Raw genomic sequence first — 27355 nt, 5'->3', positions numbered from 1 at the left:
TGACTTCTTCTGGCTTCCTTTACTGGGACTTTACTATAGGCAATCATATACCTATGACAAGATCTTTTTAATAATCTCCATTTGTACATAAAACATTTTCCCAAAAGCACAGTCCTTTAATAGAGGAAGCTTAAAAATGTCACAGGCCTCTGAACACCAGCAGTCTAGAGTTAGCTTATTGGAACAGTTCCTGTTCATGGCTGCTCTCTACACTGGGCTGGGGCTGCACTCACCTCTTGCACACAGTCTTGTTCTCTTTGCACCCTGGAAACTTCAGTTCTTTCCCATGTGACTCTTATAAGCTTGCTTATATCCTGCAGACTTCTTTTCCTCAGAATAAGGGAGAGGGTGGTTGTGGGAGGAGGAAGAAGGGGGGAGGGAAGAGAGAACGGTCACAGTGAATTAATGTAACACCTGAGAGTCACATACTATTAATTACATTATACCCTACTTGTTAGAAATAAAGCAGTTTCTACACTGCCTATTCAGGCTCCAATGATGACTATCAGAGAACCAACAAATGGACCTTTCAACACATCACAGTCGGATTCAACTGTCATCTAGCTGTAAAAGCTATTCATCTGCTCCTATCACCAGGTCTAAGAGAGTCTATTCTGTCTCAGCTGATAGCGCTGAACTAGATCCATGGATGTCTCTGTGAAGGCCCTGCTGAATGCCGAGATTGTCTATGAGCCCATAGAGATGAGTTTCCATTTTATGGACGGTTTTGATAGCATTCATGAAAATTTATAGATATAATGAGTTTATCCCCATGCCCTCTATTTGTTCATCCCTGCATTCTCCAACTAGTGCTTTGGGTGCCCCTGAGAAAGCCAACACATGCCAGAAGATATATTTTCACACTGAATACTTGTAAAAGTTTTAGCTTTGCTCTCATAGCCAGAGGGAACTCTAAATGTTAGGTAAGAAAAAAAAAAGCCTGTTTTTTTTTTGTGTGTTTGTTCATATTTTTTTTTGTTTTCTTTTGAACATACTATTTTCCCATTCTCTCCTCTGCTGCTATGGGAAAACAATGACAGCAAAACTATTATTTAACAAGGTTGCTTTATCAAAATGACATGCGAATGAATCAAGTACAAAGTGTGCTTCCTGGATGCTAACGCTAGGTTAGAATGACGCTGCTGCTATCCTGTCTTGTGACTGCACATCATAATTTATAAATAACCTTGTACTCCCAATTTCATTTGATCTTCATAAAGAAACTCTAGAAGAAGTAAAATTGGTATTAATCTCATCACTATAGATACAAATGGAGACACACAGGTTTTACGATGTTATTGCTGTCATATAAATATACATGTGAAACTGGATTTAAAATAGATTGGAGTGGTGAAAGAAAGAGGAGGAGAGAAGGAAAGAGAGACTCAGAATAGAGTGGGGCAGGATTCAAAGCATATACCATCACTTTACATGGCAGGTACCTCTAGAAACAGGACTCTTGAGAAAATTCAGCTGACTCTCAATGTTAATAACAACAAGAAGTCAGGAAGATATTGGAAGTTTGGTAAGTCACAGAACTGTGGAAAAAATTGAACCTTAAAGCTTTCATTTCATCCTGTGATTGCTGTGAAGCCAACCATGCTTTATCGCAGAAGAAAAAAATCATTGCAAAAGCAAATCAAAGGCAGAAAGACGGGCAGGGAATAAAGGAACCAGCAATTTTTCTAAATGTAGTGGAGGAATTTTCTCAGTGACTCTAAAGTTAAGAAAGCTTCTACTGACCTGAAGCTTCCTCAAATACAAAATGCCAACCCTGTTCTTTTCATGACTTTGGGACTGAATGACTTATATTCTAGCAAGCTCTGAAGTGGTGCTGATGTTGCTGCTCTCAGGGGAAGATGCAGCTCTGGGGAGTAGACCTCAAGCCTGTCAGACTCTATATTTTGTGGCTACTGGCCTTGGCCCCTTACTTTGCCTTGATAGCTAGGTTATGTAACAACTCTTGATGGTTTCGATACTGACTTAGAGTAACCTTATAATTAAGCACCTAGATTGATTAAGACACTTTGAAAGAGAGCAAATATCTAATCCATGATATCACAAAGCATTATCCATCACTAATGGCAATGTAAATATGTGTATTGAGTTTGATATGAGGAGACATGAGTTTCCCTGGATACATTATTTAACTTGTGTTAGTCCTGACTACTTCGTTGACAAAATTGGGATTAGCTTCCCTATTTCCTGGTATACAGGGAAAAGTTAAAGATTAGGTGTAATATTTTGCTCCTGTCATATCTTTGTGCATTCTCTGAGGATTAAAGGATGCATTTATTTCATAATCTGTTAATGAAGTGTTACCTTTCAGATCTCTTAGAAGATTGCCATAACACAGGCCGGTGGCTTCAAAAATCAGGACTCTTCAGAGGGCAACTTTTACCAATGAATGATGGACATAAGATTCTTTTGCTCCAACCTGGAATAAGTCCAAAGGGTCACCATAGCTCTAGGAGAGTTCATGAACTGACTATGTCACAGCACAACATCTCCTCTTTCAAACTTGCTTTTTTCAACTCATAAGCATCCATCTCAAAAGAAGTCCTGTATGTTAACCCCTAAGTCATTGTTGTTGATTCTACAGACTATGCTCCTAACACACTTTAAGACTCATCAGACAAGTTGTGGCTACAAGGACTGCAATAGCTACAATTCCTGTTGAGTTCCATTTCGCATGTCAGAGGTTCCCTTGCTTATTGTTAGCAACCAACTTCCACTCCATCTATAGAACACCTGTAATTACTACGATAAGCCCAAATCTAGTTACTAGCTCTCATAGTGTTTGTATAATAACCTTAGACTTGGTAAATAGTGATAAATGTCTCATCTTAAAATATGATTCAAGTTTCTATGATGTCAATCACTGGAATGTGGATGGTGGGGAAACAATGGATTAGTATTTTATAGTCCATTTTTGACACTGGAAGCTTAAGTGGTGTGTACTACTTTTATCTCTGCTTGTGTCTGGATGTTTAAATATCCAGTGTGGATGTCAGTGGGCAGTGGGGGGGGGTGAGAGAGACTTACTGGGTGAATGCATCCATGGTGATGAAAAGGTCTGATGTTGAGCAGCTCAGTAAAGCTAACCTGTGTCCTCCATGCTCCCAGTAAACCCCTTTTCTGTGGGGAGGAACAAATAAGATGAATTGGAAGCAATTGTGGTTTCATTGCGTGCTTTCACTTAGAGTGGCACAGAGGGTGTTTCCTAAGAAGGTGAAATGCAAATTTACTGCTTCACACAGGTAAATATGGACATCGACTTAAGAAAAAAGATCATTTGAGGTAGATCTGATCTTGTGGTGGTGTAAAAGGACTACACATTCACTAAAAAAAAAAAAAAATGTTTTATATGTGTACTTTGAGTTTTGCAGGAACTGGCACTATATAATACGAATATATATAAATCTCATGAGGCTGACCTTAAGTCCCAGTCAGCCACGTGATGTGTTCTGTAAGTTTTTTTCCCCTCAAATAAATATCCCTTTTAATAATAAGTCCAAACTGGTGTGGGATTGTTTCACGCTTTATTGTCTTCTATCTCCCAGGATTCAGTTTAGTTTTTCCTGCCTAGCTCCACTCTGCCCTATCACAGGCCAAGCAAGCTTCTTTATTCATTAACCAATAATAGGAACACACATAGAGAAGGACTTCCCACACCAATATTCCTTCTACTACTTATTCTCTCTGTTTGCCAGCCCCACCTATCCTCCCACTGCCTAGCTAGCTATTGGCCATTCAGCTTTTTATTAGACCAATCAGGTGACTTAAGCAGAAAAGGTAAAACAAATGTGATATATCTTCACACAGTTAAACAAACAAAGCATAAAACAAATGCAACACACCTTTACATAGTTAAAGTAATATTCTTCAATATAAAGAAATATAACACATTTTTACATAAGTAAAGGAATCTTCTACAAATGCCTGCCCTAGGAATCCAAAAGATGGCATGGGTTCTACTTGTTAAGTATTTCCTGACCAACAGGCGTCTCCACCAATGCAAACAATCCCAATCAAACCAAATCAGAGAGAATTAAAAGATACCCAGAATTAATGGATGCCAGCACTCGCTGGTGGCCCTGGAAAAACACAGAGGTGGGGGAGGAAAACCAGAATGATCACTGGAGACGGAAAGGGGAGACCATTTATTCATTCTCTGGGGGGCAGTTTAAATAGCCCATGGGAGTGGTCTTGACTTTCCCTGGGAAGGGGTCACCATTTTGGCGGGCTTTCTTGGAGATGGAGTCTGGCCTATGGCCACTCCCAGGGGAGGGAGCTTTGAAATGGAGCTTTCCACCCAACATTCCAAAAATGTATGCCAAGGGGCTGGGGTGAAGCCCCCAATTGATCTGGAGTTATAGGCAGTACCAAGCTGCCTGGGGAGGATGCTCAGAATCAAATTCAGGTCCTCTGCAAGAGAAGTGCATATTCTTAACTATTGAGACTTTTCTACAGCCTTCAGTGTATTCTTAATCCTTAATGGTTTTGTTGTTATTGTTGTTGTTTTATATTGATTTGCTTAGTTTTTACTTTGAAACAGGATAATCTCAAACGAAAGATTCTTCAGATTCAAGTTCTTGGCCATTGGAAAATTGCATTCATTTGCTAGGATACTTGATTTTAGACATATTTGGTATTCAATATTTTGTTCATTTCATTTTGCTTTTGTGATGTTAGGTACCAAAATAAGGACTTACACCACCTGGGAAATTATTGTATGTCTGAGGGACATCCTAGACTCTAATCTTTGAAATCAACTTTGCTCTCTGAAATTTTAGTACTACGTTCTTTGTGACTGACATCTGGGATGTATTTAATAAATATTTATTAACTGTGAAAAGTACATGCATGCCATGCAGCTACACTTACTTCATGGAAATTAGGTTTATGTTTTCAAAGCAGAGGTTTGATACAATGTCGTTTTGGATAGAGAGGCATCTTAAATGAGCTCTAGCAAAGCATACTTATGCAAGAAACCACAGGCTGACGTGAGAGAGAAATAGGGTAATCGCCTAGAGAATGCAGCCTGACAAGATTTTTGGGGGTATGATGTTGAAATCAATGTCTAAACCTAAGAAAAGACAGCAAGAAAAGAGTCTGCTTTTACACCCATGTGTACACCAATGTTTACATCTGCAGCTCTGTCTTAAGTCACTTGTCATTGATGTGTACTTACTGGCATGTGAGAGAAGGGATGAGCCTGCAGAGAGTCACTGTTTAGCCACACAAATTCATCCTAAACCATGGTGCAGTTGGGGAAGATTAAGCTTTTTTCATAACCATCCTGAACAGTCAGAGCTTTGTTTCTGTTTGCTTGTTTATTAGGTAGAGAATTGATGGGCAGCCCAGCTAGCTTCAACTCACGGTTTCTTGTGTTGTCCTCTTAAGTCCTGTGGGTCATGACAAGTGCCAGTAGTCTCCTGGCCCTACTGTTTTGTTTTTGTATGACACATACCACCTTACCACCCTGAATCCTTTAGAATTGCTAAAATGTCACATTTCAAAAATTATGAAATATACATTAATAGTATTTCTAGAAGCAAATCAGAACAGAGTGTTTTTGAATCTGCCTTTTGAAATCATGTTCCTCATTCTCCTCTGAACAAAAATGTATTGGGGATTTTCCTGTACATGTTTTTAAGGTTAAAATGCAGAAAAGTTTATCTTGTCCCCTCTCTCATGACGCATGCAGCTCTTTCTATACCTGAAAACAGGGATGAGACTGACAGGGGAGCAAGGCAAACAGTAGCAAAACTTTTTCTCCTTGTTTGTGATTAGGTCTACAATGTGCTGCATGGACAAAGACACTCTAATCTCACAAATACCCGTCAATGTGGAGATTCCTACAAGCTAGGAAACTCATTAGTTAGCAAGAACAGGCCCTGAGATGGAATATGCACTCAGGCCCCTTAGCATGGTTAAAAAAAGATAAAATGATATCTAGACATGGATGAAGAGAGTATTTATGCACTGTTGGTAGAAATATAAATTGACATAACTGCTATGGTAAACAGTTTGAAAGTGATAATTGTATAGCTGGGTCTGTTTGTGGGATCCCTGGCAGTGGGACCAGAATCTATCCCTGGTGCATAGGCTGGCTTTTTGGAGCCCATTCCCTATGGTGGGTTGCCTTGCTCAGCCTTGATGCAGGAGAGAGGGGCCTGGTCCTGCTTCAACTTGATGTGCCAGGCTTTGTTGACTCTCCATGGGAGGACTTGCTCTTTTTAAGAAGAAGATGGACGAAGGACTGGGGGAAGGTTAGGAGGAGCAGAAAGAGGGGAGAGAGGAGAAACTGCTTGGCTTGTAAAGTAGAAAATTTAAAATAAAAAAAAAATGTAAAAAAATGGTCACGCAATTTTTCCTTAATCACTGTAACAAGATCTTCATCTCTTCTAGTCTGTATTGATTTGAAAAGTGTCTTATCAAACCACAAAAACAGGAATTTCTGCTTGTTTCCTTGTTCCATTTGCTTTCAACAGTGCTGCTTTTTACCCTATAGTGCTGGCTGCCTTTGGTGGCAGCGCATGCTTCTTAGAGGTAACAAAAGGAGCAGTATTGTTTCAATGGATCCCCAAAGTGTTAGTCTATGTCTGTTGATTGGGGAATCAAGCCTGTTAGCATTCAGAGTTGCTATTAAAATGTCCTAAATCTGTCAAAAAAAAGAGTTCCTGAATGTATGAATGTTTTGATTATGAAAATCACCTCACAACACATTTTGTACAACAATGTCCCATCGTAAATCTTTGATATGTCCATTATTGTGCTAATTATGTTTCATTAAGGGTGGGGAAAATTTTAAAGAAAAGGAGTTGAGACAAGGATACTGTAAGAATAGGAGTGAGAGGTTGGGAGACATGGTGGGAATGGGTCCTGGCCACTTGGTAATGTAGGTTACAGATACCTTTAAATGCCGCAGAATTGAAGATACAATGCATACAAATAAAATAAAATAAAGTCACACTTTTAAGAAGCCTCATGTAACCACAAGTCATACTGTTTTCAGCAAATACATTGGAATCTAAAAGTAAGCACTCACTCAGGCATTCAGGCCTCATCAGCTAACAAGAAAAATAGTCCCTGATGGCAAATAGAGGCAAGGCTACAAAACTCCAGTTTCTTGCTCACCCCAGAGGCCTTGCCTCTCAAGCACACCGTGAGCAACATAATAATGCACTACTGTGCTGCTGATTAAAGAGAATACTCTTCTCATGAAGTCTGAAAAACGGCCAGAGGCCCCTTTAAAATTAAAGCTTAAGTGAGCCGGGACTTCCCGAAGTACTGTTCACAGAAAATAAATGAGCAGACATTCATGTCACCCAGATTTTTCTTAGAATGTACTAGGTACCTCCTAAGCATTTTCTTAAAAGTAATGTACAGGTAAAAACCTTTTTCATGACCAATGGAATTTAATAGAAAACCCGAATATTAACCCATTAACCTATGAACACCTGATTTTGACAAGGGAGCTAAAAGTATACAATAGAAGAAAGAAATCATCTTCAACAAATGGCTGGCATAACTGGATGTCAACCTGTAGAAGAATGAAAATAGATCCATATCTATCACCATGCACAAAAATCAAGTCCAAATGGATTAAAGACCTCAATATAAATCCGACCACAGTGAATCTGATAGAAGAGAAAGTGGGAAATAGACTGCAACACATGAGCAGAGGAGACCACCTCCTACGGATAACCCCAGTAGCACAGAAAACAAGATCAACAGTGAATAAATGGGACCTCCTGAAACTGACAAGCTTCTGTAAACAAAAGACACTGTCATTAAGACAAAAAGGCATCCTACTGAATGGGAGAAGATCTTCACCAACTCTGCAACAGACAAAGGTCTGATCTCCAAAATATATAAAGAACACAAGAAGCTGGACATGAAAATTCTAATTAACCCAATAAAAAAATGGGGTACTGAACTGAAAAGAGAATTCTCATCAGACGAAGTTCCTGGCCAAAAGACACTTAAAGTCATGTTCAACCTCCTTAGCGATCAGGGAAATGCAAATCAAAAGGATGTTGAGTAAGGGGAACACTCATCCATTGCTGGTGGGAATGCAAACTTTTGTAACCACTTTAGAAATCAGTGTAAAAACAAACAAACAAACAAAACTTTGCAATTTTTTTAAAGTGAGAAGTTGACTACAATTTTTTGGAAGTAATTCTTAAACCACCAGGTAGCATAGCAAACTAAACAACAGAGCCCTGAGAGCTGGAGCAGGGAAGAAAGAACAGGTGATGTCATCGTCAAGAGTTCAGAGAATATTGGGAGACTTTTGAGAACACCGAACAGTCAGGATGTGGAATGGGAACGCAAAATGAATTAAAAATATCGTACCCTTAGCCTAGTGTGAAAGCACTCAGTGGAAATCAGAATCCTTGGGTAGCAGAGGCAGGAGGAGGATGATTGGCAAGATTTATCAGCCAGTCTGGATGAGATGGTATCTCAAAAACAGAATAAGTAAACTACTCCCCTTCAAGGATCACAAGTGAATACAAGAATTATTCATCTTGGGCACCTTTTCCAGTCTGCTCTATCTTGAATCTTAATAGAAAGCACAATTTACAGTGCCACTATTTATACAGAATTTAAAAAAAAACACATCACTTGGTATGAATAGGATACTGGGCATTTGTTCTCTGCAAGGCACTAAGAACACTTTACATTCACTCTACTGACTCTTAAAACAAATCTATCAGATAATTGTAGTGATGATTTTCTGAGGTAGAGGAGAATCTTCAAATAGTTTACCATAGTAGCTTGGTCATTCATGTTTATAGATCAGAGAACTGAAGCTCAAAGAATTCTACACACATGTTTAACAACTGCTTATTCTGGCTCAGAAACCTGGTAACTTAGTTCAACAGCATTTGAATTAAAAAATAAAACACAGGGGCATAGACAAAGACTCTTCACATAATAGCTATGAGATTATCACATCATTGTGAGCACTGGGTGAGCAACAACAGTACCTCTTGCTTTTCGCTGCAATATAAGATATGATTAGACAAATATTTGCTAGCTAATTGGTATATAATCTTATATTATGTGCTCTTCTTTAAAGATTTCATGTTTAATGATCCTCAGACACTGCTATGACATTGAAGTCATAGCCACTAGTACTATTTTCCTGATAATGCAGCAACACTTGCATAATACACACTTCATCATGGATGAAGTCATGAACATCATGAATCATAACCTCCCTTAAACTTAATGCTAAACAGCACTTCCGTCCTATGGTTTGACATAGTACTTTTAAACACTAAAAGGAGGCAACAAAGGCAAAAATGGCAAAGAAAATCATGACACCAAGTAGATCTTTAACCTGAACCTGTAGACACTATGAGAGATAGGCTAAGGAGGCTGAAGGTCACGTTTTTCAGTTCTAAATAGGAGCAGGTATTCTATTTTACTCAGTTTTGTTTTCAGCTCCAAAAACACCTGCAGTGGTGTAAAGGTCCTGGGCATTACACGTAAGTTTCAGAGAGGAAGAGGATTGTCAAATACAGATGATAACCAACAAGGGTGTTCAATCTGGAAGAGGCTGATTCTCCCAGCAGTCAGTAGCGAACTGTAGTTCTTTGTCCAGGGGAGGACCCCTCTAATTCTCTGCCATTTCCACATCACCATATCCATTGATATTGCCATTGTTTCTGTCATGTTTGTGCAGCCATTTCTAGGACAGACTTGTTTGATAGTCGTGGCTCTTACATTCTTTCTGTTCCCTCTTCTACAATCTTCCCTGAGCTATAGATGCAGTAGCTTTGGTGTAGATATATGTTGTGACTCCTAACCATCTGTTAGTCTCTGCAGTGTGTTTAGTTTTTTAGGTGGGTTTTTTATTTGGGGACTTTTTTTTCTGTGATGATCTTCAGTTGCTGCATCTCTGTGTGTAAGGAAAGACTTAGAAGGTAGGAAGAGATTAGGCCGGTCTAACAAAGAGTTGGTAATAGGTTCATTTCTAATGGCCATAACCTCACTAGTCCCAGAGAGTTGGCTATATTTCCAGTATCAGACATAATTTTCATATTATTGCATGGACTTAAGTTCAATGGGACAATCATTCATTGCAACCAACATGTGAGTTCCACTTACTGCACCATTATGAATATTTCTCCATGCTGATAATTGCCATGGTTTATAGGTGTTGCAGCTGGGTAACAGTTTCTCTCCCTAGGTTGCTTGCATAGAACTTTCTAGAACCATAGATGGCAGAGCACAAAAAAGAGGTTTTCAGGTCATATCTAGCATGAATGTTATGCTGGTTGTCTGGAGGTTGATTTATTCCTTGTGCCTCAAACAATAATTCTAACAAAATACAGACACACACATACACAAAATCACACTCATGCACACATGGGGAGTGGGGCTTCGGTGTGGAAAAGAGACAGAGAGTGTGTGAATCTAAACAAGGGTACAAGAGACGCATCTCTTTCCTGCTGGACTAACGATTCTGGTGTTCATCAGCTTCTAGAAACATCATACTGTACAACCAAACATTTAAGAATTCAGCCTTTGATTGACAGAAATCTAAGCAACAGCTATATAGATAAATTTAGATGATCATAATATTGCCTTGAAAAATGCCCCAAATCAGTTGCCACCCGACCACGTACAAACAGGATTCTTGCTAATGATCAAAGCCTTACCAAGATCTTAATCTTAAACCTGAGGGGATATTTCATGTCCTGAGTGATGAATAAAAAGTACATATTTTCTATTTCTGATTATTATGTTCATTTTGTTCTCTATATCATTTTTCTAATATGAATTTATTGTAGAAGTTATAGAGTATAATCTCTAATTATTTTTTCTCTGAGTGATCTAGAAAATTGATAGTGTTTATAAAATCCAGGCATTGTTTGATTTCTGATGCAAAACATAATATCCAACTTGTAAATACAGTATTGTTTTTTTATTTAGTTTATTTTGTCATCAGTTGTTCTATGTAATCTTTGTACTTAATTTTGGATGCATGATTTGTCTTCAAGCTAAATCAATAAGTTAAAAAACAGAGCCTCAAAAATATTGCATTATATTTTAAGCAAGGCGATCAATGCACACAAATAAAACAAGAAACATATGTGCACACCAATAAAAATTCAATAAACACAGGCAGGAGACAAACTTGGAGAAAACAGTTTAAATCCACTATTACAGAGAAGTAGCCTATTTTCTTGATCTGTTTATGGCTATTTCAGGGCAGTACGAAAATAGTAATCTCATAGTAAATAGTGCAGAAAAATGCAAACAATATTAACTTCCCAAAACTCTTAGAACATATTCAAACTAATTTAAAATATAGATAATACAAATTTAAATCTTTAATTGACATTTTCTGCTGACTGTTTGATAACACAACAAACACATCACTACTTAATGAAAATATGAAGAAATAGGCATGGTTCCCTTTAATGTAGCAATGAATTACTGAATATCATTAAAGTAAGTCTTTAAAACTACTATTAGAAATGTATTAGGATTACATGTTCATTTATGTAAACCTAAAAGCAAGATGTCATGAAAGCACTGAAGTGAAAATATCAGAAACGAGAGAAACAAGCACTAAGCACTGAATTCTAGGCAAGTCATATATGGAAAGTAAGTGAAAAGCTATGCAAAAGTTTAAAGAAATGTAAATTAAAGTATTTTAAAATATTGACATAGAAACTTAACGTAAATGCAAGAATAATCTACAATTTTTACATATAAAAATAAGCTAAAAGCTAGGCATGTGTTCTTAATTTATTCATTCATTTATTATTTACTTATTTAAAATTTTTCTTATGGGTCTCTGTTTGTGTCTTTGTCTCTGGGTCTGTGTACACATGCAATGGTGCCCACAAAGCTAGAAACAGGTGTTGCAGCTGGACTTACAGCAGATTATGAACTGCTAAATATTGAATCTGACAACAGAACTCTGTCTACAAAATGTGTATCATATTTTCCTTAAGTGACAAGGCAAGTTGAACATGGCTTGACACTTTATCTTTATATTATTTAAGAGTATATCTACAGTAATACAACTTTACCCATGGTATAATTATCAAGTTCCTTTTAGTAACTATTTGTTCAGAACTATAGCATACCAGATGAATTTTATTACATTCAGGAAGCAGATCGTTACCTTATATTTCTTACAGTACAGAATTGGCTATTGTCACACATTCAGTTGGAATGTTTCTCCAGTCTTATAATTCAAATGACTTCTGTAGCTTTCCTTACCTTTCGTAATGTTAACATTTTTGAAGAATCATATTGATGGGCTGTTTTTTTGGCTCCTTATATCACTTTGGTGGCCTCCTTATGGCATGATTCTTTGTACGAATTTTGAGAAATGTTTTTATGTATCCTTCGCCTTACAACCATCCAATACCACTACCATCCCAGAAATTATAATGCCAGAGACAACAGGGTGTTACTAAAGAGCTTTACTATTGAAAGGCTTCCTGAAAGTATAATAAGCCAGAGAAGACAGCTACAAGTCTAAGACTTTAGATAAAATTCAACATAACCATAACTAATGGTCAAGCAATATTAGGGAAAATTGGTCTTTACTATTTTTTTATTCTCTTAAACTTTTATAAGTTTGAAACTACTTAGAATTTTCAGAAAATAAAAATCACACTTTCTGTTCTTTGATTTTTATGAAAAAGATATTAATCCCCCCTCAAAATTAGGATGCATCTAACATGCAGCTTATAGTGGTAATAGAGGAGGACTCAAAAGTAATTCTGGTATGACAAGAAAGACCACTTGCTACATTGTCTTTCAGTCAAGAAGAGAGGTTAGAATGCTGATGTTCAGATATCTTTCCCCTTTTAAAGCAATCTGAGATCCTAATTCATATTTAGTGTGGGCCAACCCAATTAGATTAGCCCAATCTAAGAGGAATATAAACAACTTTGAAACATTGAATAAGAAAAGCAATAGTATGTTGAAATGAGAACAAGGGTGAATTATCATAAGAATTTTAATGATCAGAATGTTGAGAAATATGGATAGATGGATAGTAAGACTGGCTAACGAGGTTTCAGAAGGGAACAAGGATTCTGTTAGAATCTGACCTCAAGGTCATTTTTGCAACAATCTGAAAAAGAATCTACTGTCTGCCCACATCCTAAGAATCTGTGTGAGAATGGCCCATCTTAAGCCATTCAACGTTCTACTTACATGTCTTCCAACATCTTAGATTCATTGGAGTATGTCTGTAAAATACAAAGAGATGTTTTGTCCTCTATGCTGATTGAAAGCTGGAAACAAAAATGACACCAGGGGTAGAGCGAATATAAAAGTTATAGAATTTGCTCAGAGGGACCTAAAGATCTTCACAGATAGCTCCTAGCTCACCATTTCCATTTTACAGAAGGTCCCAGACACAAGTAAAACCAGAAATTTATCTCCTTATTGGATGAAGAAAATTACCTAAATATTTTCTTCTGTCTTCAGTCATTTTTCTTGGTTTTAGTGCACAAGTATTAACATCCTATTGGACAGAAATTTGAGAGTAATACTGGTTAAGCTTTGTGAATCAATGAAACTCATTATACAAAAGAAGACCAAATCTAGCTGACTTGAAGAGTCAATAGTCAAGTTTCTCCAGTTCTTCATAGCATTTGATGGTGAACAAGGGATGAAAAACAGTACTTAGACATCCTGGATGATGTTATACCAGACCTGTGAGTCAAGACCTCTAGAAGACCATGAAATAGGCCCATTTTGAAATGGAACGTAAAATTTCTAGGGCACAATTTAATACGACATAAAGTTTTCTGCCCTTTACAATCTATATCAAATATAAAACAAGATATGATGGACCATAACTGAAGATCTGTGGGGAGACAAGACACAATATAAACATGTACCATTTCATCTTTAGGTCATAGGTTATGATGAAGCATTGATTTTGAACCTCTTGGAAGAAAAAGAATATCCACAAATAAAATCTATTCAGGAAACATAATGAAGATCAAAAGAGAATATCTCTTGTCTCAGAAGAACAATATTTCATACTTGGGATGTTAAAAATATGATCAGTTCTTTGCCCCGAAGACATTGAGTTCTTCTGAGAGAAGTAAATATGGATAAAGTTAACTGTCTTAGTTAGGGTTCTTATTGCTGTGGTAAAACACAATGACCCAAAGCAACTTGTGGAGGAAAGGGCTTAATTGCTATTTAGTTCCACATAAACTCAAAGGTCTGGAGTTCCAGATCACAAGCAGAACACTTTCCTAGCATGCTTGGGGGCCTGGTTTCACATATATTAATACACACACAGGGACACAGACACACACAGACACATACCCAAATGATTAACCCCAACCCCGAATATATCTGCATATATTCTTTAAAATTATAAAGCTTTGCAAAATAGAAAAAAAAACTAAGTTCTTTTAGCTTTCATGATTTTTGCCATGATCCTTAAGCACTGTAGACAAAAGAAATAACTGACAAGGGATTTTTAAATTTATTGAAATAATCTGTTCTTTGGAAGATTCTTTGGAGAGGCTCAAGGGACAAGTCACAAGCTCAGAGAAAACATGTAAAACCATATATAATTAAGTACCTATATGCAAACTATACAGGGATTCTAGATAAAAAAAAATAAGTAACATAACAAAACAAGAAAATGGCCAAAGTATTCTGAATAGTCAATTTATCGAAACAAATTAGCCTGGTGTGGTAGTATGTGCCTATTATCCGAGCACTGGGGTAACTACGGCAGACAGATCACATGTTCAGAGGTGTCCTGTTTGAACACTACACCTCAGAAAATAGAAACAGGCAAATAAAAACCAGATGGCCACCAAATGAACCATAAGCATGGCAAAGATCCCCAGGCCATGTGAGCATTAAAATACCACATAAGAGTACTTCTTTACTCAGGTGTTTACTATAAAACACAACATCCAGTTGTTATGGAGGAATGGAGTAAAAGAAACTGTAATATTAGAAAGATGCACAAACATTTTCAAAGGTAGTTGTGGATCTCTATTCAATGCAAACATTGCTTTACCGTAAGATGAAGTGTCCACTCTTGGTGATATTTACCCAACTAATTTAAAAACTATGTCACTTAAGCACACACAAGAGCACTTCAGAAACAATTTTTTTTCATAATTGTCCAAACCTGGAAGCTATCAAGTCTTCTTCAATAAGCAGATGTAAAAAGTAAGATGCGCTCCACTCATTCTCCACAGTGAAAAACTGATAAGATGATGGCCTGGGCCAGCTGGTTGAGATCAATATCAGTAAACACTAGAAATGCAATGATATACTGAGGAGGGTGACATTAACGCTGTGGTTTTGTGATTAAAAAAAATCATAATCCAAGCATGATTATGAGAAAAATAATCATCAAATATCAATAAAAACATATTCTAGAAAATATGTGACCAGCTCTCCTTAGAACTATCAGGATTATCAACGCCAGAAGATTCTGAGAATCTTCCACATGGGAGATACCTAGAGAGATGTTTTTACTGATGACAGGGTGGGGACAAACCTGGAATGGGGGCAGTGAGTAAAACTGATTAACTAAATTATTTATGTAGTGCTATGTAAGTACTGTTATTTTCATTGTAACAAATACAATATACCAATATAGAATGTTAAAAGGAGAAACTGGGGCCACAGTAAACAGGAACTGTCTGTTGACATCTACCAGCTTTACATATTTTCTGCAAATGTAAAAAATGACTTATCATTATGGAACATCAAATTACGGACACTAGAGGATCATCCCTTTCTTTCTAAAGATATAAACACTGTCACCAAAGGATACATTTCAATACACAAAGGATTGCACTACAAGGTTAGAAAAATACTGGCTAAATGTGTGAAGTAACATTGCTTCTTGGGATTTTTCGTGAAAAAATTTTGGCTCATACAAATTGCACTTTCAGAAAACATCAGATTCTTCTTTTTGAGTTAACATGTTTTCTAGAAATTTGAGTGACTCAGTGTAGTCTTCCTTTCCCCAAGAGTATGAGAGTAATTATGAAGCATTCAAGTAGGCTTCAATAAATTCTAAAAACGAATTCACAATTCATTCACAGGAAAGTGACAAATGAATCTTGGCAGCTCTTAGCCAAATGCCATCAATTGCATTAGCTTCCTCATCTGTGCACAGTCCATCACACATGTGTGACAGGCTGAATCTTGCCAGTGACAATGCTGTTCTGTTTATTTGTTTAATCTTGAAGTATCTGGGCTATGCGTGTGATTTGCTATGACTGGTACTTATTTGAGATTTCTGTTGGGTAAGCTAGTGTTCAGATTAAAGCCCCAGATAATTTGTAGAGTCTTTTAATACAAGAGGAAAAAATAAATCCTGAGACATTGACAAGTATCTCTTTTGCAAAACTGTCATTTTCATTAGCTTTTTCCCCCCTCCCACTCTCTCCCTATTTTTTTTTTTTTCTTTCTTAGACAGGGTTTCTCTGTGTAGCATTGGTGCCTGTCCAGGAACTTGCTCTGTAGGCCAGGTTGGCCTCAAACTCACAGAGAATCGCCAGCCTCTGCCTCTGGAGTGCTGGGATTAAAGCCATGTGCCACCACTACCCAGCTCATTAACATCTTTTAAATAGATGTATGGTATACCAGGCCTTTTTCTGGAATGCAGGGAAAGAATATCCCACCACTTAGAAGTAAGTAACCGAAGCAGCATCACATAACTCAAGAGGACGTATTAATCATTAAAATCTGCTAGTTCTGCCATTATCGTGGAAATGAAAGCGTTTCCTAGCTATCCTGAATTAGCGACTCTCATTATGTAGTGTGGGGAGAAGCGATGTTTACCACAGCTGGAAATTCTGAGTAACAGCGTACTAGAAACTCTGTGGATGAGAGATATCTGGACTTTCAGAGGACCAACGAGCAGGTCCAGATACATAGGTGCGGAACTAATGCCTGATGAACAGGGACATTGGAACCTTTTGCTTATTTTTAGAATAAGAAGATTTGGTAACCACACCACTTGTAGTATTTTAGGGTGAACACTTTAAAATGCGCCAGTCCTACTTATTTAGTTTACTCAAGAAAAGTTTAAGAAATGTTAATAAGCAAATTAGGCAAAAGAGAGAAGTCAATATTTCCACTCTTTCTACTTCTGTAAAAGAGATAGTCCCACTTTTGTATTAAACGTAGACCATGACAAATTTTGTCTCTCCTTTTGAACTTAAGACTAAGGAATAACCTTTTTTACTATGATGTCTTCATAAGTGTGTGTGACATCATGCGTCTGCTACCCAGCTGGAATTTGGGGTTTGCCCTGTTGTGCTTCAGTCTTGCTTTGATTTGATAAATTCTTGTGAAGCTCCCATTCTTCTCTGTTGGGATGGAATTGTTTTGTGTGTGTGCAATTGTATATTGCAAACATATCCAGAATCACTGTAGAAGCAAGCTGTTGGAATGTCTGTATGGCATTGTTAATGTTGGATTCTTTGAAAAAAAACAGATCCACCCACACACTTAATTGTAGAGAACCATTCCACGGTCCGAAATGATGAACTGAATTAAAAAAGAAAAAAGGAAGGCTGAGCACTAACATTCACAAATTAACGTAGACTGTGTCTTGGAACTGTGAGCCAAAATAACTCTTTTTCTTTAGATTGCTCTCATCATATCATGGAAGTTTATAAAACAAACAGAAAAATAACCAATATGGTAATGTTCCTAGAGTTGGTATAGATGTCCGATGGAGGACTGAACACTCAAAAGGCACTTAGACAGACAGCACATTGGCCAGTAAGAAATCTTTCCTTAACCACTGCTCACTTCAAAAGCAAATATCTACAACCAAGAATAAAAGCAGCACTCTTCCATGAGTGCAAATGCTGAGAAGATAGCACTACATAGTTTATTTAGAAAAACTTCAGCAGTGAAAATTTGATCATGTTAATAATACCAAGCATGGATTTCCTTCTATGATATGAATCTCAGATCCAAGCATAAAGTGATTGCTTACCTCTCTGAACAGTCATGCCTCTAGTGGGCATATCTTGCCAGTTAGAGCCATATGATACTATATGCATGGTCCACAACAGGCAGAAACCATTGATAACTTTCTCCCTGAGCATTCTGAATAACTCTGTTTTTTACTTATTTAGTTATTATATATATGTATGCATATATATAATTTTTATTGATCCTATGTGGATTTCACATCATGCCTCCCGATCTCACTCATCTCTCTATCAACTTTTCTCTGCCCTTGTGACCTCTCCCCATCTCCCACACATAGTAGGAGCGGCAGGCAGCGTTCCCAGCGCCTGGCCGCCCGCATGGTTAGCTTTACACCCGAAATAATTACACAGATACTGTATTCTTTTAAACACTGCTTGGCCCATTAGCTCTAGCCTCTTATTGGCTAACTCTCACATCTCAATTAATCCATTTCTAATAATCTGTGTAGCACCACAAGGTGGTGTCTTACCAGGAAGGATCTTAACCTGCATCCATCTTGAAGAGGGGAGCTATGGTGACTGACTGACTCGGCTTTCTTTCTCCCAGAATTCTGTTCTGTCTACTACACCCACCTAAGGGCTCACCTATCAAAGGCCAAGCAGTTTCTTTATTAAGTAACCAATGAAAACAACAGATAGATGACACTCCCACATCACCCACAAACATAAAAAGGAAAAATAAAATTTAAAAGTGTAGCAAATAAACCAAACAAAAAATTCTTGGCATGGAAACTGTTGTGCGGGCCTGGTGAGTCACACAGTATACCCCTTAGTCCATACATCTTTACTTGTAAGTGTTCTTTGCAATGGATCCTGGGCTGAGGGCTTGAGAGGAGGAAATCTGATCATTCTCCTTGCTGCCTGTGACACTGGAGGAGTTAACTGGGGCAGTGCTGCCGAGATCACTCTAGTGGTGAAGATGACGGAAAGCTGGCAGGCTGACCAACCCAACTACCACCCAGGCCCAGAACCAGAACTGTGAGTTGACCCCAACATTGACCTCTTCTATGCACTGATAGAGTGTGTGACGGGGCCGGATCTGCAGATCCAAAGCCAAAGGATCTCCATGACAGAGGACAACTATAGGATATCCAGGAGGAGCCCCAGAGAGGGCCCAGTATCAATATGGTAGCTGAATAGCACCTTCTAGCTTGATGGATAGTAGCCAGTAGGCAAGAAGCTTCCAGCTCAACTCCAGCTTGGTTTTTCTATGTTCTGTATCCAGCGTGTGATATCTTCAGCTGTATTGTCTTGCTATCTAGTCTAGTGAGCAATGACACTAGCCTGAATTGTTTGGGGAGCCTCTGGAACCTTTTTGATGAATATCTCACGGGAAATTACTCCACATCTGGCACTGGAATACTTATTTTACATCCAATGATTTCTGACAAGAGCATTATCCAACCAAGCAGTAAGCCTCAAAAAAAAAAAAAATTAAATTGTTTTTCTCTTTACATTTTAAAATAAACTTTTTATTAAAAGACACACAAATAAAATATCACATACTGACCATAAACAGAATCAAAAGCCATACAGCCCAATGAGATTTCATGCAGTTAGAATAAGTATATTGAAGCTGGGGAGCTTCATACTGGCATCTATACTGTCAATATTGAATGTGTTTTTAAGTACTTATCTATCATCAAAAATGAAAAATCAGTGCCTGAATTAGAACTAGAAAACTAGTCAGTTTTATATCATCTATCATAACTCATGGCCATGACTGCATCCAGTCCATTCTCATCCCCTCGTTTTCACCATTTAGTTTTCTCTTTCAGACATATTATACTGTGTCCACATGTAAATTTGTACACATATATGTATCCTTATTATTGACTATATTCCACATATGAAGAATAACATGTTTCTTTTCTCTCTGAGGTTGTATGGCCTACTCGATATTATATATTCTAAGTACACCAATTTTTCTGCAGGCTTTGTGACTATATGCATTTATATAAAGAAATATAGTAATATTTACTTCTATTTCCCTTTACAAATTTCTCATTCCCCCCAAACTGTGCCCCCCAACTTCATGCCCATACTCCTTATTATTTTTATAACCCACTAAGTCTAGTTAGGGTTGTCTGAATATACACAGGTATGGGCTCATCCACAGGAGCACATGGTGGAAACCTACCAGTAGCCACATCCTCTCGAAAAAAAAAAAATGATTCTTTCTCTCCCAGCAACTATCCTAGCTGCCAATTGCTCCTTAGTACGAGGTGGTGCTACGAGATCAGTAACCTCAACTTATGCTGGGATTGGTACAGATTATACAATTTTAAAAATATAACATCTTCTACAAGTGGTTCTGGGACCACTGAGTTTTGACACGCAGAAAAGTGACACTAGATTGCTTTTCACATACATAAAACTCAACTCAAATGGCTCGAGGACCTGAACATGAGACCTGATAGAAAAAGCCAGAACTGTAGTTCAATTTATTGACTTATTTAAGAACCTTCTGAATAGGACTCCAGTAGCACAGAAAACAAAACCACAGTCAACAAGTGGACTCTCATGAAACTCAAAAGCTCTTGTAGAGCAAAAGAACCTGTAAAGTGAATGAATAAACAGATTACAGAATGAAAGAAAATTGTTGCCAATGTATTACTGATAGAGAATTAGGGCTTAGAATATACAAAACTAGAAACAAGCAAAATCTTAAACAATCTAAAAATAAACAATGGAATTTCAAAATAGTCCATGTAACTAAACAGAAAATTCTCAAAAGGAATGCAAATGTCCAAGAAAGACTTTTAAAAGTAAGTAGCATCCTTAGCCATCAGGGCATTGCAAATTAAAACTATATTAACTTTCTATTTCATCCTGGTCAGAAAGTTTAGCATCAGGACTATGAATGAAAATGACTCAAAAACTGTTGGCTGTAGTGTCAAAAAATTCAGCCACTCTGAAAATCAGGTTGGAGGTTTCTCAAACAAACAAATAACCAAGTCAGAAATCAAACCTCTGTGACACAACTATACACTCCTGCCATTTACCCAATGGAGACTGTGGTTTGGATAAGATTGTCCCCTATAGGCTCATATATTTCATGCATTGTTCCAAGTTGGTGAACTGTTTAGGAAAAATTAAATTATGTTCCTTTGTTGGAGCAGGTGTGCCACTGGGGCTTGATTCTATGGTTTCAAAAGCCCACATAAGTCCCCACTCTTTCTCTACTCCCTAATCCCTGTGGATCAGGATGCAAAGCTCTCAGCTCCTGCCTCCAGCACCATACCTGTCTGCATTCTGCCATGATGATTATGGACTAAAGTTCTAAAACTGTTAACCAAGCCCCCAACTAACTGCTTTCTTCTGCAAGATTTGTCTTGGTCAGGGTATGTCTTTGCAGCAATAGAACAGTAACTAAAACAGTAACTCTATAATATCTTCCTATAGAGATATTGCCACATCTGTGTTCATTGCTGCTCTAGTCACAATAGGTAAGTGACTAAACCGACTTAGATGCTTATCAACAGATAAATACATGAGAAAAATGTGGTACATATGCTTTTCTAGTCAGTTTATAAATCAGGATTTTTATATATAACTTTTAAAATCTATAAAATTTCTTTTGGTTAAACATTTTCCCCTCCTCCGTTCCTTCTCTCACACTTCTGTTTAAAACTTTCCATGTCTAGTATTCTGTCTTTCTCTATTTTTGTATTCCTTATATATTTATCACTATTCACTCTTCTTTAAAGCCCCTTTATTAGTCTCCTCTTTCACATGCCCCCCATACCACTTTCTCTTGATTCTTACATCTATAGACACTCACTTTATACCCTCAAACAAACACATAGACACAATAGTATATTTTATACTATTTGGTCATCAAAGAAGTTATAGATAGTCTGAGAAGTTTTTCATCAAGAATATGGCTGTATTTTATCTCCTGTTGTGTTATCTTAAATATAGGAAAAGACTTTTGATTGTTCATGTTATGCTATTTTTATGTCAACTTGACACAAGCTAGAATTACTGTAGAGAAGGAAGTCTCAAATGAGAAAATGTCTTCTTAAGAATGGGGCTATAGGCAAGCATGTGGGATGTTTTCAAAAATTACTGACTGATGTGTGAAGACCCACTGGTGGGCAGGTTGTCATGATTTCCATGAGAAAGTGGGCTGAGTAAGTCATGAGGAGCAAGCAAGTAAGCAGCACTACTCCGTGACTGCTGCATCAGCTCCTGCCTCCAGGTTCCTACCTGGAGTTCCTGTCCTGACTTTCTTTGATGATGAATAGTAAAGTGAACATATGAACTGAGTTGATTTTGTTCATGGTATTTCATCACAGCAATAGTCATTCTGACTACGACGCTATGTATGCACAGCCTGATCTTATCCCCTCCAAGTCCTTGCTCCATAATGCTGAGTGCTCCTTCTGTGCCAAGCACTAAAGTAGATATAACAGGTGGATAAACAACTAGAAAGAATTTATGCCTTCAGAGATATTGTATTGTATATGAAATCAACAAATTAATATACTAATTAAATATTTTAAATACATGTGGTTAACATAAAATAGTAAAGAAATACAAGTAAATAAATGCATAGATAAACATAAATAAATAAACATAATTCAATATTACACATCTCAATATTACACAATCCTGAGAGCTCAGAAAGGTAAAACTAAATTCTGAAAAAGGAAGAAGGGACAAAAAAAATTTGAAGGGTGACGTCAATAGAGTTATAAAAGGCATGAATATGACTTTCTTTTTTAAATTTCAGAGAGTTTCTCTGTTGAATGGAAATATTTTCTAATCTTTTAATTTTTATCAGTAGTTTAAGGCTTTTCTATGGATTGGAGCTGCTGATAAATCTTTTGATTTAATGACTCATTTGTCCTATCTCCTTATCTTTATCCTCATATCTTATCAAATTCTTGAATACCTGAAGGAAGCTATTTGTTCTTCTGGGGGTACCATGCTGATTCCCAATGGAGCCCACTTGCCTAGTTTTAGAACATTCACCAAACCAGAAGAGTGTTAGATATATTTTTGCTGAACTAGATTGATATATTTTTGTTGGACTTGTGATTTGTGAACTAGTAGGACCATATTGCAATTCATTTCTCATACTATTCAAATCATTAGAAGCTATGTGGTGTTACTAATTTTTGAGATCTGATCATGGGTGTATTAGTCAGGGTGCCAGCAGGAAACAGATGGCACATTCAAATTAGGATATCTCTAGGGAGTTTAATAAAAGAACTACTTACAAAGATGTGGCAGGGTGAACTTTGGTATTCTTTGCAACCCTTGAAAGGGTGACTGGGCACAACATTTGCACAAATTCTTAAGGAGAATCATGTGGATACAGCCCCAGGGAAAGATGACCTTACACTTTAGAAATGTGGCCAGGCCAAGGAGAAATCACAGGAGCTAGAAGCATAAATGCCTTGATCTACCTTCCCTTTCCCTCCCCCTCCCATTTACTCTCTACCTCTCCTTTTCCCTCTCCCACCACCCCTTCTTTTCACAGGGCAAACTATTGCCAGAAATTGTGTCTTTGTGTCTGTGTTGGTGAAAGGATAATAAATTCTTTTATATCTTTTACTTCTTCAGGATATATTGTAGCCATCTTGGGTGACCTACTCATCAAGAACATGATTTTATGAGCGGAATAAATGTTGATATCTTTTTGCAAAAGATACAGTAGATCTCACTGAACAATTCAACAAGCCAAGAGGAAATGCTTTCTAGCCCTCTACATCTTTTTCAGTACAGTTAGCAGTAACGCTACTACTACACATTAACAAACAATATTTGAAAACTAAAGTAGGGCACTTTTAAATGATATGCAGTTATAAAGAACAAGAGACACCAGTTAGGTGGTAGTGGCACACAACTTTAATTCCAGCACTCAAGGAGGCAGAGGCAGGCGGATCTCTGTGAGTTTGAGGCCAGCCTTATCTACAAAATGTGTTCAGGACAGCCAGAGATATACAAAGACACCCTGTTTCCGAGAAGGACGAGAAGGAAAAGGAGAAGGAGGAGGAGGAGGAGGAGGAGGAGGAGGAGGAGGAGGAGGAGGAGGAAGAGGAGGAGGAGGAGGAGGAGAAGGAGAAGGAGAAGAAGAAGAAGAAGAAGAAGAAGAAGAAGAAGAAGAAGAAGAAGAAGAAGAAGAAGAAGAAGAAGAAGAAGAAGAAGAAGAAAGATGAGACACAAACAAACATACTTGCCTTGATCTAGCATCAATTTTCTCTTGGCTAACTCCTAAGCTTAATCCCCATCCACCTATTTTTAGTGGGATTTCAAGTGTATGTTTCCAGTCCTATGTGAAATTGTCAGTGACAGATACAAAAGGAAAATAGGACATATGTTTCCACTTTGGTTCCAGGCAAACCTAGACATATGATCTAACTTTGAAATTTTACTTTGGCTGGAGCAAGAGAATTATCCAGTGTTTTCCATGGCTAGAGCTGAACACTTAGTTCCTATCTAAATTTAAAGTCAGTTCTTGTGTATTGTATTTGATGTGCAATAAATAGAAAAAAAAACGGGCATTGCAGTTCTTTCATCTTTTCTATTCTTAAGTGTCAGTGATATAAACAATACATGCAACAACCAGCCATCTACTGTTTACACTTATCAGGATTTGTAAGTAACAGAGACCATATAAGTAGCTGTCTTACATTCTGCAGTTTAAACATATCTTGTATTCATGTATCATGATGAAATGAAAAAAATTCATCTGAGGACACAGTTTTTTTCTTCTCTTTTTTTCTGTACCCAAAACTAAATTAAATTAGAGTCAACACTCATTAGCTACCTAGCTATTATTCCCACTAAAATATTTTCAATTTATTGTTTTATTTCAGTGAATGTACTTAAAACTATGGAAAATATTGGCTAAACAAGCCACTACAAGTCCTTAAAGATGGAAAAAAAATTGTTGCTTTTTTTTTTTTGGAATCTGGAATGTGTGCTGTCATTAGGAATAAATTTAGTGTTTAGCTATTCATAGACATGAACTTTTACAGCTATAGTGACTAAAATAAGAGTTTTGTTCTATATTATCTGTTATCTAATACTTTATCTGCAACTCTAACTTCCAGGATTTTAATTTCCTAAAAAATTGCCGACTTTCTCAGAAACTCAGTTTGTCTACAGAACCTGAGGTGTGGAAGCTCACTGAGATATTTATCAGAGACATTTCTATGAATTATTCAGGAATAAGTAGCTGTCTTTAAGAAGTGTTCAAGTCTGTGTTTTCCTGGGTTCTGGTTGATGTGGGAAACCTATGTATAGTGCAGTAGTAGTATAAGATGAAACTCAAGACACATTCTCAGCACAAAAGAAAGAATGGTACAGATTGAATATTCAATATGCATTATCCATTGAAAAATAACTGCAGCAGAGTAGGTAGAGTCTGCCATTCATAGATATGATTTAGTTGTCTATTGATTTAATGACTCACAGGCCAAAGACATTCCAACACAGGTCTGTTAGATGCAAATATATTGTAGGCATGTGTCTCATTTCTCTTTTAACAATGTAGCCTAGTAAGTACGTACTAAAAATGAACATGTAATCAATATTATAAGCAATCCAGAGACTGTGCATTGTGTATAGGAAGATGTGTATTGGTTACATACAAATCCTGTCATTTTTCATCAGGACATGTATTTTTAGGTTTTAATATCTGTGGAAAGCCCAAAGACAATTGTCATAAAATAGAAAGTGATTATTGCAGTGATCTTTATAATAATCACCATAGCTGAATAATTATACGAGAGAATACATCTCTCACAGAGGAAAGAAGCCAGACAGAGATACAGATGGGTCATTAGTGAAAATTTCTCTTAAGGGAGTTTTCTGTTGTGGTTTTCCCTTGGCCTTGAGAAAACCATTATTACCACCAACCTTTCATCTTTTACTTTGTCTCAATTCCTTTGAAGCTGTATTACTATTTTGTTACATCATCAAAGCACAGATGGTATGAAGGCTTGTGACAGCTATGATTTTCCTCTATATTAGTTACCAGTTCAATATAAGCATCAAATCTCGATGACAGAGATTTGGTTAATACCAAATGATGACAGGTTTGTTAACACAATGATTGCATAAGAGAGGGATAGGATAGAGAATATAGATTACAGAATTCTCTACAGAATATAGAAGAGATATCTTCGTTTACTTTATATTCTTCTTCTTGTCCTCAGCCATGATATTATTCTCTTTACTTGTTCATTTCCACATAGCAAATAAGCCTCCTTTATTGCTTCAGGCAAGCTTGCCCTGTTGCCTGATGGCAGCCACTATTAGGCAGAGCTCTGGCCCTCTAGTTTGTCACTCTGTATCAAAGGGGATTGGGTGGCCATCCATCATTATTTCAGCAAGTCCCCTTAGGGTCCTTCTTCTCACTAACAGCATTTAAGCAAATTATTTATTTCCTAAAAGCAAGACATTTGATGGAAGAGAAAGCAAAACCTATTCCAATACCAAGAGAACCTTTATTTCAAGCTTTTATATGTCTAACAATTGAATGTAATAAAACAGTAAAAATTAAAAATTTTAAAGCAACTTTAATCCTTAAAAAAATTTAAAATATAGTGTTAGTCATGCTGATTTCCTGTGACCTTTGGATTAAACTGGAATGCATTGATGAATTTAGTATGCTTGATTACTGGGCATAGTGTAGGAATAGGTACCATAGTTTCATAAAATTCTATTCCTGATGAATCAAAAATATATTAATTAAACATAACAATTTATCTCAGCTTTTCTATTTAATAAAACTATTGTGAAAATAGTATAATTGCCCTTTCTTATTTCTTTGTAAAGATCTAATGTTCTAGAGAAAATGTCATTCCTCTTTTATACTCAGTCAGTTTTCAATCTGCAAATATATTTCAGCCATCTGTTAAGAGTCAATTCATGTCACACTAAACTATATGAATTAATATCTTTGTTTACTCAAGGTAATAGAAAACAGAAGAAATAACAGGGAAAGGGGAAAGAAATCAACACATTTGGGAGCAAGTGCTGGACTTGATGCACTATAAAAGTTCAAATGTGTGTATTTCAGGGGAAAAACTAGACAAGACGAGGCAGAAAAGGAAATGAAACATTATACAGATAAGGTTGCTTGCCCAATCACACAACTGAAAAGTCTTCAAGATTGAGTTAAAATTGATGATAAAGGGATAATGGGAGCTAAGTAGATTGGTAAACTATTTCATCCTAACATCTACAAAACAGAATGTGTAAGTGTCAGATGATGAGGAAGCAAGACATGGTTCCCAAAAAAAGAAGGATTTGCTATGCACCTTAAGAGATGGTTATAGTTTTTATGTGTGAAGGAAAAATTAGATTAATTACCTAAGAAAATCATGATAAACATTCGC

The sequence above is a fragment of the Chionomys nivalis genome, chromosome 7 (genome assembly GCF_950005125.1).
Source record: "Chionomys nivalis chromosome 7, mChiNiv1.1, whole genome shotgun sequence".
NCBI lineage: Eukaryota > Metazoa > Chordata > Mammalia > Rodentia > Cricetidae > Chionomys > Chionomys nivalis.
This window is presented reverse-complemented; position numbering follows the sequence as displayed.